The following is a 13,306-nucleotide window of genomic DNA, read 5'->3' as shown; positions in this document are numbered from 1 at the left end:
AAGTCAACTTAAATATATCTGTCACCTACAGACCTCCCGGGCAATCACTCGATGACGACCTTGAAATGTACAGCGTCTTAAGGCAGTCACTTAATAACAGCGACTCACTGATATTAGGAGACTTTAACCTCCCCCATATCGACTGGGCGACACTGTCAGGTACAGAAGGCGAGTCACATAGAATGATCGAATTTCTAGAAGAAAATTATTTAAGCCAAATGGTTTCTGAGCCAACTCGACAAAATAATATACTCGACCTTGTTATAACGACCCAAGATAACCTAATCAGTAGTGTCACGGTAGGAGAACACCTCGGTTCTTGCGATCATAAATTAGTGCGCGTCGACATTAAAGCTCAATCATCAGTGACTGAAAATAAAGTAAAGGTGCCCAATTTCAAAAGAGCTAACTTCGTAGAAATCCGACAAAAACTAACAGAAATACAACTATCAGATGACGGCAACGTAGAGGCAGCCTGGCTAAGCCTTAAAAATCACTTACTCACTCAGCAGAACACATTCGTCCCCTTGTGCGAGAAGCGAATTAACACTAATAAAAGCCCACCGTGGTTTAATAGCGAAATTAAACAATCAGTCAATGAGAGAAAATTGTTTTACAGGTTAAAGAAAGAACAAAGCACGCCCGAAAACATTAGACTTTATAATGATGCCAGGCGACGAGTAAAAAGACTAGTAGGTCAGGTAAAGCGTAGATACGAAGAAAATATTGCAGCCAACTGTAAAAATAATCCGAAATCTTTCTTCAGTTACATAAACAACAGAAAGGCGATCAAAAGTGGTATTGGACCTTTAACAAACAGCGACGGTGCACTAGTGACTGACAGCCAACACATTGCAAACCTCTTAAACAATTACTTTTCCTCGGTGTTTAATACTAACAGTCTTCCTCTCGCTACCACCAACACCAGTACTATTGTAAATCTCGAGCATGCATTGCCTAATTTTGAAATAACAACCGATGAAGTCCTTAAAGCTCTCCATTCACTTAAAACAAATAAAAGTCCTGGACCTGACAAAGTATATCCAACTCTGCTGAAAGAAACAAAGAGCGAAATACTCTCCTCCCTCACAACCGTATTCAATATGTCCTTGCGACAAGGCATCGTCCCTTCAGATTGGAAAAAGGCTAACGTGACACCGATTTTCAAGAAAGGAGACAAAAAGTACCAGGTAATTACAGGCCCATTAGTCTAACTTCGGTTGTAGGTAAGCTACTTGAGGGCATAATTAGAGACAAAATTGTGAATTACCTTGAAAGCCACTCATTGATTGGGGACTCACCATGGCTTCCGAAACAAAAGATCCTGCCTATCAAACCTATTAACCTTTTATAACGACCTCTTCACTGTTTATGACGTAACCAAATCACTGGACGTAGTCTATCTTGATTTCAGAAAGCGTTTGATAAAGTCCCGCATCATAAATTACTTTACAAATTAAAGCAAATAGGTATTGACGGTCAAGTAAACCAATGGATCGCGAATTGGTTGAGCAACAGACAACAAAGAGTAGTGATTGACGGATTTAACTCAGAGTGGGCGCCTGTCACTAGTGGCGTCCCTCAGGGCTCGGTCCTTGGCCCAGTGCTCTTCATTATTTACATCAACGACGTGGATGTTGGACTCAATAACCGCATTAGTAAATTTGCAGACGACACAAAGATTGGCAACTCGGTTCTCACTGACGAAGACAGGCAAAGCCTCCAAGAGGATTTGCACAAAATTTCAGCTTGGTCGGATAGATGGGAGATGCCCTTTAACGTAGACAAGTGCCAGGTCCTTCAAGTTGGAACGAGGACTAAGAAGTTCGAATACGAAATGCGCGGCGTTAAACTCAAAAGCGTTCAATGCGTCAAAGACTTGGGGGTCAAAATCGCGTCAAACCTCAAATTCTCACAGCAATGCATCGATGCAGCAAATAAAGCGAACAGAATGTTGGGCTTCATTAAAAGAAACTTTGTATTCAAGAATAAAGATGTAATACTCCCGCTCTACAACAGTTTAGTCAGACCCCACTTGGAATATGCGGTACAGTTTTGGTCTCCCCACCATGCAAAGGATATTGCTAAATTAGAAGGTGTTCAGCGTCGGGCAACGAAAATGATCCCTTCCTTGCGCAACAAATCCTACGAAGAAAGGCTTTCTACCCTTAACATGTTCTCTCTTGAGAAACGTCGCCTCCGAGGAAAACTGATCGAATGTTTTAAAATACTTAATGGTTTCACGAATGTAGACAGATCAACATTGTTTATGATCGATGACACTTTGTGCACGAGGAACAATGGCGTAAAACTCAGATGTAGACAAGTAAATTCAGACTGCACCAAATTTTTCTTCACCAACGTTGTAGTGCGAGAATGGAATAAGCTTCCACCGTCAGTGGTCCAGTGTAACACGATTGACTCCTTCAAAAATAAGCTCGACCGTCACTTCCTTCAACTTAATATCAACTAGAGTAGAAATGCAACGTTTTGGAGTCTTCTGATTAATGTAAAATCACTTAGGTTTAAGGACAGACCACCAAGTCTGGACCATGGGGTCTGTGTGGTCTGATTTTATATGTAAATCTATGTAAATCTCTCTCTCTCGCTTGCTCTCAAATTAAGTTCGTAAGAAAAACAGTATGAGAATGCTTCAAATTTTCCCTATTTCCAAGGATTTTTTTTATTTTATTTTGATCCAGCTTTATTTATTTATATTTCAACGATTTATTAACTCACTTGTGTTTATTTGTTTGTCTTTTTGTGCATTCTTTCTGCCCTATTTGTTTTTTTTAATACCTCTTTTTGATTCTTATGTTGACCTCACATGACCTCTCGTCACCCGACTACCTTGGATACGTTACCTTTCTTTTTGCTACCTGTGCCACTCACGCTGGCCCCCCCCCCCCCCCCTCCACATACACACACGAGCCAGACACCCCTCTTTTTTGCGTGCCCCCGTGCCTACGTCTGTCTTCGTCCATTGTCCGTGCTTTTTTCTTAACTTATCTGAGACTATTCTGAGGCTGTTTTGTCCCCTCACCCACCTCATCTCACTTTACCTTACCTTACCTTACCTGATCTGACCTCACCTCACCTCACCTCACTTCGTATAAACTCACCTCACTTCATTTCACTTACCTTGCCTTGCCTTAATTCACTTTACCTCATCTCATCTTACCTGAGCTGACCTCACCTCACCTCACTTCATATCAACTCACCTCACTTCATTTCACTTACTTTGCCTTGCCTTAACTCACCTTACTCTACCTTACCTTATCTTACCTGAGCTGATCTCACCTCACCTCACTTCATATCAACTCACCTCACTTCATTTCACTTACTCTGCCTTGCCTTAACTCACCTTATTCTACCTTACCTTATCTTACCTGATCTAACCTCACCTCACCTCACCTTATATCAACGCACCTCACTTCACGGCATCTTACCCTGCCTTGCCCACCTAGCCTCACCTTACTGTACTTTACCTTACCGTAATGCATCTCACCAAACCTTACTTCACCTTGCCTTACCTTACCTCACCTCACTTTTCCTTTTCCTTCCTTTCCCTTCCCTTCCCTACCCTTACCTCTCCTCAACTCACCTCACTTCACTTCATCTAACCTTACCTCACCTCACTTTTACTTTTCCTTCCTTTCCCTTCCCTTCCCTTACCTCTCCTCACTTCACCTCACCTTGCCTTACCTCACCTTACTTCGCCTTGCCTTTCCTTACCTCTCCTCAACTCACCTCACCTCTCCTAACCTTACCTTACCTCACCTCACTTCGCCTTACCAAACCTTACCTTACCGCACCTCACTTCACCTGAAGTTACCTTAACTCAATTCACTTCACCTCACCATGCTTTTCCTTACCTTACCTTACCTCAGCTCACTTAAATCTCATCTTGGTTTACTTTACTTTATCTATTATCTCAACTCACCTCACTTACCTGACCTGACCTCATTTCGACTCAACACAAATCAATTTACCTTACCTTACCTGCCTGAACTGAACACAATGCACCTTACCTTATCTTACACTCCTTAATCTTTCAGTTCACCTCGGGTCCTCAAGGTGATAGGACGTGCTCTGACTAGCTCTTGGGTTGACCATGTCTGGTGGGATGAGTTACGGTGGTGCAGCGAGGGGAGAAGGCGAGGCAGGTGGGGGTACAGTTGAGTTGGTGAATTTTCTCTTGGAGAGAATAGAAGAGTTGGAGAGGACTGTGGAGGCCATGAGGAAGGAAAATCAAATCCTTCGTTCATCAGGTCCTCAAACAGGCGATGTACATAGTACACCGCCACAAGATGGGGGCTGGCAGGTAGTCCGGAGCCATGGCAACCGCTTGAGGTTGAAGAGGTCCAATCCTGTGGGTGTGGAGTGCCGCAACTCCTTCCAGGCTCTCTCTGAGCCGAGGGAGGAGGAAGGATTGGAGGAGCAGGAGGTGGAGAGGAGGGCAGTTGACAAATCCCTGCCCATAGGTAACATTTTGGTTGTTGGGGATAGCCAGGTCAGCTTGTTAGATAGGGCCTTCTGTGCTAAAGATAGGAAACGTAGGACCAGGGTGTGTTTTCCAGGGGCGGGGATTAGGGATGTCAGCGATAGGGTAGAGTCGTGCATGTCAGACGAGGGAGTCAAACCAATCGTCTGCCTGAGCGTGGGAGGGAACGACATAGGCAGGTTAGGTAGCGAACAGCTTCTGCGTCGCTACATGGAGGCTTTTAGAAGAGTTACGTCCAAGGGCGGGGTTCCTGTGGTGTGTGGGGTTCTGCCAAGGCGGCGGGTTGGTGGCATTTGGCTCTCCAGGGCTATTGCATTAAACTGCAGGTTGGCAGATTATTGCAAAGCCAATGGATGGACATTTGTCGACGCCTGGGACCGTTTCTTTGGCAGGAACCACCTATACCAGGGGGACGGGGTTCACATTTCATGGGAGGGGGTACAGATCTTGTCTGATGCCCTTGAACGTGGATTGGGGGCCCTGCAGGGTTTTATAGGGTAAGCAAGAAGGGGCCTAAGATGGCAATACCAAGTGGGAGCACTAAATGTAGTAATAATAATAGCAGCTGCAGAGTAAAGCAAGGGGTAGGTCTAAATGTGTACTATACAAACAGTAGAAGTATTAGGAATAAAATGGATTCATTGAGGGGAAAGGCGTGCGTAGAGAAATTTGATATGATAGCGATCACAGAGTCATGGATAAACACTGCAGACAGACACTTTCTCCCAGAATTAGAGATTGAAGGGTATAAGTTATTCCACCAAGATCGAATAGGCAGGAAGGGGGGTGGGGTCGCATTCTTCGTCAGGGACAATCTTAAATGTGTCATTAACAACTCAATCAAGGTAGATAGCAATACAGCATCCTTCTGGGTAGAAACAATAGGTAGGAAGGATAAGCTTGTCATCGGAGTACTTTACAGACTGCCCACTCTTACCAGAGACAGTAGCCAACCCCTTTTACAGGAAATTAGTAGGGCGTCAAGATATATAAATGTGTGTGTAATTGGGGATTTCACTTATAGGAACATAGAGTGGGATACTTTATCTGGAGACCAAGAGGCACAGGATTTGTTAGATGTGATACAGGATAGTTTCCTTAAGCAGTTAATTATAACACCAACGAGGGAAGAAAATATTTTGGATTTGTTGTTAACTAATAGAGAGGACATAGTAAGCAACATTGAGGTTGGGGTTTCATTAGGTAACAGTGATCATAAGGAAATTAGATTTAATATCAAATGGGAGGATAGAGTCAGCAGTAACAACACATTAATACCTGACTTCAGGAAGGCGGACTACGAGGGGTTAAGAAAGCAGCTGCAGAGGCTTAGGGGAGTAAAAACAGAGGTAGGTCAGGGCCCAGAGCAGGGAGGGGCGTTAATCTCTGGTGAGGGCACTAGTTAGGTCAGTAGCTTGGAGGTTGAGTACAATAGTCTGGTCAGGGAGATTAAACTAGGGCAGAAACAGTTTATACCTCACAGGGAGGTCAGGTCAACAGGTAACTACCCGCGATGGATGACAGACAGGCTAAAAACTGAAATAGGAAGGAAAAGAGGACTATATGTTAGAATCAAAAGGGGAGAAACTCACCTAAGGGATAGTTACAACGATTTAGCTAGAACAGTAAAGAAGAACACGCGTATGGCAAAACATAATTATGAGATTAGAATTGCCAGGGAAGCAAAGACCAATCCAAAGGGTTTCTTTCAGCTTAATAAGACCAAGGTTAGGGATAAGATAGGGCCGCTTAAGTCAGGAGAATCACTGATTGACAGTGATGAGGAAGTGAGTGAGGCGTTAAATAGATATTTCTTAACTGTATTTACCAAAGAGAGATTAGATGATATACCTCAGGGAGAACAGATCTACAGGGGAGAAGAGGTAGAAGGATTAACCTACATCAACATAAGTAGGGAACTCGTGATTAGACAGAGAGAGTCACTAAGGCGCCAGGGTAAGATGAACTTTTCCCCAGGGTAATAAAGGAATGCGAAACTGAAATAGGTGGGCAGTTAACAGAAGTTTTTAGAAAGTCACTAGACACAGGGGTGGTGCCTGTTTCATGGAGGCAGGCACACGTTATTCCAATATTTAAGAAAGGAGACAAATCTTCTATGGAGAACAATAGGCCGATTAGTTTGACGTCAGTTATAGGTAAAACGCTTGAGTCAATAATAGCTGATAGTATTAGGGACCATATCGACAGACATAATTTAATTCACGACTCACAGCATGGGTTTATTAAAGGAAAGTCGTCCCTCACTAATCTTTTATCCTTTTACAATAGGGTATACGAGGCAGCTGACAATGAAGAGAGCTATGATGTAGTTTATCTTGATTTTAGTAAGGCCTTCGATAAGGTACCTCACAAGAGACTGTTAAATAAAGTCAGGGCTCATGGAATAAGAGGGAAGGTATTTGATTGGATTAAGGCGTGGATTAGCGACAGGAAACAGAGGGTTACCATTAACGGTAAAAAATCAGAATGGGGTAATGTTACCAGTGGGGTTCCTCAAGGTTCAGTTTTAGGCCCGCTTTTATTCATTATCTACATCAATGACATAGACAATGGAATAACTAGTGACATAGGTAAATTTGCAGATGACACCAAAATAGGACGCACTATTAGGACAAGGGAGGATGCTAGAGCACTGCAGGAGGATCTAAAAAAACTGTCAGCTTGGTCAGAAAAATGGCAGATGAATTTTAACATCACCAAGTGTAGCGTACTTAGTGTAGGAACACGCAACCCATTACACGGGTATAGTTTAGACTCCACAGTGATAGGCAGATCCAAGTGTGAAAGGGATTTGGGAGTGTTAGTAAACTCTGGCCTAAAACTAAGGAAGCAATGTATTAGTGCGAGGAATAGGGCTAACAGGGTGTTAGGCTTTATTAACAGGACGGTAACCAACAGGAGTGCAGAGGTCATCCTCAGACTCTATTTAGCGTTAGTTAGGCCACACTTAGATTATGCTGTCCAGTTTTGGTGCCCACGCTACAAAATAAACATCAACTTGCTAGAATCAGTTCAGAGGAGAATGACCAAGATGATTCAGGGGCTGAGGAACCTCTCATATCAAGATAGGTTGAAACACCTCAACTTACATTCACTAGAAAGACGAAGAGTGCGGGGAGATCTGATAGATGTATTCAAATGGGTACTGAGAATTAGCCAGCAGGATAGAACACGCAGTAATGGATTTTTATTAGAAAAGTATAAATTTGGGAAGGAAATACGCAGCCATTGGTTTAATAATAGGATGGTGGGGGAATGGAATAGACTCCGCAATCACATAGTTAGTGCAGGGACGATAGCTTGTTTTGAGAGTAAACTGGATAGCTACATGGAAGAGGATGACAGGTGGTAGAGAGGTGGTTGTGTAGTAAGGAGACAGGGTACTGGAGCGTACACCCGTACCGAAGGTAAACGAGGATCAAGCCCCTACCTGCTACCCCTGAAACTACATCTCACCCATCGTGAGTAGTGGGGGGGATTATGATGCTGCCCTGTGTAGACCACTCGGCCTCTTGCAGTTTCCCTGTGTTCTTATGTTCTTTTTCTTTTGACCTTTAAAGCTTTGTAGCACTTCTTAAATCCTCCTTCTCAACACTTCTATACTTCACACCATGCACTAGTCACTCCACAGTGCACACTTATACATTTCACCCTGAACTTAGGTGTTTTTATGTTCTTTTCTTCCCCTGACTTTGCTTTTCTATGCACTTTTGTTAATAGTTTCCACTATTACGGGGTTGTAGCAGTCGTAGTTGCCAGATAGCAGGTGACTGAGTTGTCTAGTATAGGGATGGAGGATAGGCTTGTTGAAAAATAGTAAATATAACGACACTGTTATGAATGTCAAAAAGAGGTATTTAGAAAAGGTGATAAATGAAACTGATAGGAGTACCCAGTTACGACTGTCAATGTATTTATATTTATTTTTTGTGTGAATATTTCTCTTTCTCCTTATACTATATCTTATTTATTTCCTCTTTTTTATGTCTAATTTGATGATGTTTATAAGATATTAATGTTGGAAAATCTTTATCACAGAAAAAAAATATATGAAGTGGACATGGAACAGTCACCCCTTTGGGCTGGTTTACACAGACACGCAGACATGCATGGACTGTCAGCAGGACATGGAAACTTCGTTGGTATAATTTTCCTTTATTCCTATGATGTGGCTTTGGACAAAGAGTCCTCCATTTTGTGCGCCATACATGCCCCAGTCGTGCCGTGAAACTATGGGAAAAGTGATGACATAATCAATTTACACATCCCAAACTTTCAGGCTCCTTGCACTGAAGCCTAAGTTATATATTGTTGCATTCATAGCTTAAACTATTCTTAACACTCTTATACACAGTATGTGAACATTACATAGCTTAACATTGTGTTATAACATAGAAATATTAGCAAAATATACTGACCTCCAGTGCCACGGATTGAATCACCGCTCCATATCGCTGAGTCTACAATTCATATCCACTTATAAGCGACAGACTCGCTGCCCGCGTAACCCAAACAAACGAACATCGGCAGCTGCGTGTAAGCGTTCTTAACGGCACCTATGTTACCTTCTAGTAGCACCATACAAGTTTATCCTTTTAGCACCATATAAATTCCTTTCACATTAATATTTTACGTAATAACAATGAGGTATAATGAGGTATATTGATACCACAGTTACATGGCTCCCCTAAATTGTAGGACAATTTAACTTATAACTACTTAATACATTGATCATAACATGAGTATTACAGATACATGAAATACTGCTAACATCATCTTTGCACTTCCTAAGTACAAACAGATCATTTAGGCTCCTCGGTGGGGTCCCCCTGGTCTTCCTGAGTAGTACATTCTAACAAGAGAACAAGACTATGAACAGGCCTTTCAACAATGTTCATTGGCTTTATTCTTTTCCCTGAATTGTCAAGACATGAGTCTGACATCATCACTTTCACCTTTCTCACAAGACCATCATCACTTGGAAGACACTCAGTTATTCTGCCTAGATTCCATTGGTTTCTAGCTAGGTTGCAATCCTTAACAATAACAATATCATCCACCTTGAGGTTTCTGCCATTTATTTCTAAGCTGAAGAGACTGCAAAACTTCCCTTTTCCACCTTGACCAGAACTCATTTGCAAGGAACTGTACCCTTCGCCAACGTTTCCTTGAGTACAAGTCAACTCTTTCATATTTACCTGGGGGAGGCATCACAATCTTTGACTTCATAGTTAACAGAGTGTTGGGTGTCAGTGGTTCTAAGCTAGTAGGAGATGTAAGGTTATCCACAGTTAGAGGTCTACCATTTACAACTGTCTCTGCTTCTATCATGACTGTTCTAAGTGTCTCATCATCTAACTGAGGTCCATGTTGATCAAGTAGCACTGACAATATGCTTCTCACTGTTCTTATTTGTCTCTCCCAGACCCCACCCATATGGCTAGCATGTGGTACATTCATCTTGAAATGAACCCAATCACAAGTGTCCTTCAGTAGTTCGGTTCTGAGCTTCTCCTCATCCATTTCTCTGAAAGAGTTGGCTAACTCGTTTTTTGCACCCACAAAGTTTGTTCCTTGATCTGATCTTAATTGCCTAACTGGCCCTCTTCTTCCTATAAAGCGGCGGTAGGCACTGAGAAAGGAAGTAGTGTCCAGACTGTTTGCTGTCTCTAGATGGACTGCACGTGATACCATGCATGTGAAAAGAACCCCATATCTCTTTAGCTCTTTACGTCCCTCTTTGATGTAGAAAGGACCAAAAAAGTCAACTGCAGCATAAGTAAAGGGAGGGGAAGGCTCTAGCCTATCTTGTGGCAAGTCTGCCATCCTTTGACCTTGTGTGTCACTTCTAACTCTTCTGCAGACTACACATTTTGAGACATGTCTAGCCACCAGAGATGAGCCCCCCAAAATCCAGTCCCCAGATGCTCTAATTTCATTTAGTGTTATGCCCCTACCCTGATGATGTACCCTATTGTGGTAGTAGCAAATCAGTAGATCAGTAACATGGGAATCCTTAGGCAGGATTGCTGGATGTCTTGCTACTTGATGAGTAGACATCCTTATTCTTCCCCCAACTCTTACTATTCCATCCTCATCTATGAAGGGATCAAGTTTGTACAACTTGCTGGTTTTCTTTACTGTTTTTTCTCTTCTATTTGTCCGTGGGGAAGACTCATGGTTTCCTGCACCCTTCAGCATCTTTATTTCCTCATGGAAGGCATGAGCCTGAGCCTGCCTTATTATCTCATTTTCAGCTTTTTTCAGTTCTTGTACTGTCAGTGGAATGTATTCTTGGCTTCTTCCTTTATGTGTCCCATCTGCATTCTTCTTGTACTTCCTTTGAAGTCTAAGGCACACTGCAATGGCTCTCTTCATACGGAACCACTCAGAGAAACAGTTCAGCCTCTCTAGTACATTAAACGGCTCATGTGTCTGTGTAGCACATGATGCAACTCTTTTTACTTCAGGATCATCATCTTCCAATTCATGATGCTCTGATAGTCTGATGGGTCATCATTCATCTCAAAGTGTTGCCACAAGAAGCGTGGTCCATTCCACCACTTGTCCTTGTTAATTAACTCTTCTACAGACTGCCCTCTTGAGGCATAGTCTGCTGGGTTGTGCTCTGTTTCCACATACTTCCACTGACTTGGTGAAGTTTGATATCTTATCTGCTGGACTCTGTTGGCTACATATACATGAAATCGTTTAGAATCATTGTTGATGTATCCCAGCACTACCATACTGTCTGTCCAAAACACTTCCTGAATATCTTCATAGTCTAACTCCTTCTTTAAGACTGCACTGATTCTCACCGACACTACTGCTGCTGTGAGTTCCAATCTCGGCACAGTGATGGCTCGGAGGGGTGTCACTCTTGATTTTGCCATTACAAGTGCACAGTGTATTTGATCAGCAGTGTTGATCAGTCTTATGTAAGAGCACTGACCATATCCCTTTTGACTGGCATCAGAAAAATAATGCAGTTCAACTTTCTTAATTTCACCAAATCCTTCAGGCTTGTAACATCGTGGTATTTTTAAGTGCTCTAATTTGTGTAGGTCATCTCTCCATTGCTGCCACTGTGGCCTCACATACTGTGGTATCTCCTCATCCCAACCTACTCCTTCACGGCATAACTCCTGGAGTATCCCTTTGCCAATGAGGATGAGAGGAGACACAAGGCCTAATGGATCATATATTGAACTCACAGTAGACAATATGCCCCTTTTTGTGAGTGGCTTTTCTTTGACTTGTATTCTGAACTGGAAAGTATCAGATTCTACACACCACTCCACTCCAAGTGTTCTTTCTACAGGTAGCATGTCTTTACTTAAATCCAGGCTCTTGACAGTGTTATTCATTTCTTCAAGAGCTATTGCTGCTAACACTTCCTTACTGTTTGACAGAAACTTATGGAGATTAAAGCCTCCCATTTTACACAATGCCTTGCTTTTCATTTGCAGATCAATGGCACCCTGTGCTGTTGGTACTGATTTAAGTTCATCATCAACATAAAAATCTTTCCTGATGAAGTTTGCTGCTTCATATCCATACTGAGCCTCATAGTCATTTGCAGCTTGCTTAAGTGCAAAATTAGCAACACTTGGAGATGATGTTGCTCCAAACAAATGGGCCGTCATTCTGTATTCAAGCATATTCTCACCTGGATTTCCATTATTCCACCACAGAAAGCGCAGAAAATCTCTTTGTTCAGGGTTCACCTTGACTTGGTGATACATTGCTTCTTTGTCACATACAAAGGCTGTCACTTCCTGACGGAATCTACATAGAACCCCAACCAGATTGTTTGTTAGGTCTGGGCCCTGTAACAGGTGACCATTTAAAGAATGACCTCTGTAGTTAGCACTACAATCATATACCACTCTTATCTTTCCTGGTTTCTTTGGGTGGTAAACCCCATGGTGAGGTATATACCACACCTGACCATCTGCTCGTTGCAAGTCCCTGGCTGGCACAGTTTCTGCATAGCCTTTGTCAATTAATTCTTTCATGAATTCCTTGTAATCTTGGTGGTACTTTCTATCTCTCATAATTTTTGCCTTTAACTTCATGAGCCTATGCAAGGCCATGTCCTTGTTGTTTGGAAGCTTGATGTCATTATTCTTAAGTGGAAGAGGCAGCTCATAGTGCCCTTCTCTCTGCTGACTCACTCCCTCGCTCATCCTTTTCAGGAATCTTTTGTCATCATAGGAAAAGGGAGTGTTGTCAGTTCCTTTATCATTAAAATCAAGCTCAAACATGTTCCTGACTTGTGCTGGGTTTATTAACTCCTTTGTCTGAGTAGGAACAACAAGGAGACTAACTTTTCTTTCTTCACTGATGACAACTTCTTGGGCTATAGTTCTATATGCTCTCGCTACATCATCTGAAACTTTCTTAGTTTCTTTAATTGCCTGGCCAACAACGCCCCATCCTAAGTGTGTTTTTAGTCCATAAGGATCATCTTCATCTCCCACAATAATCTCTTTGGGCTTAATGGCTCTGATACAGTTAGCTCCAATAAGAAGTGCCACATCTACATTTGAATCATAAGGCATCAGTTTGTTAGAGATACTTGCTAAGTGTGGCCAGGTTTGGGCTGTTTCAGGGCATGGTATCTGAGCCTCCTTTGCAGGAATATCTTCCTTGGAATATGCAGGTGGAAGATCTATTTGCATGTGCTCACTGAATCCTCGTACAACAAGTCCACTGATTTTTGTGCAGGGGACTACCTGTTCTCCCGTTATTGTGGAGAGCTTGAGGTGTACTGGTGAG

Source organism: Eriocheir sinensis, unplaced genomic scaffold, assembly GCF_024679095.1.
Source record: "Eriocheir sinensis breed Jianghai 21 unplaced genomic scaffold, ASM2467909v1 Scaffold862, whole genome shotgun sequence".
Classification (NCBI taxonomy): domain Eukaryota; kingdom Metazoa; phylum Arthropoda; class Malacostraca; order Decapoda; family Varunidae; genus Eriocheir; species Eriocheir sinensis.
This window is presented reverse-complemented; position numbering follows the sequence as displayed.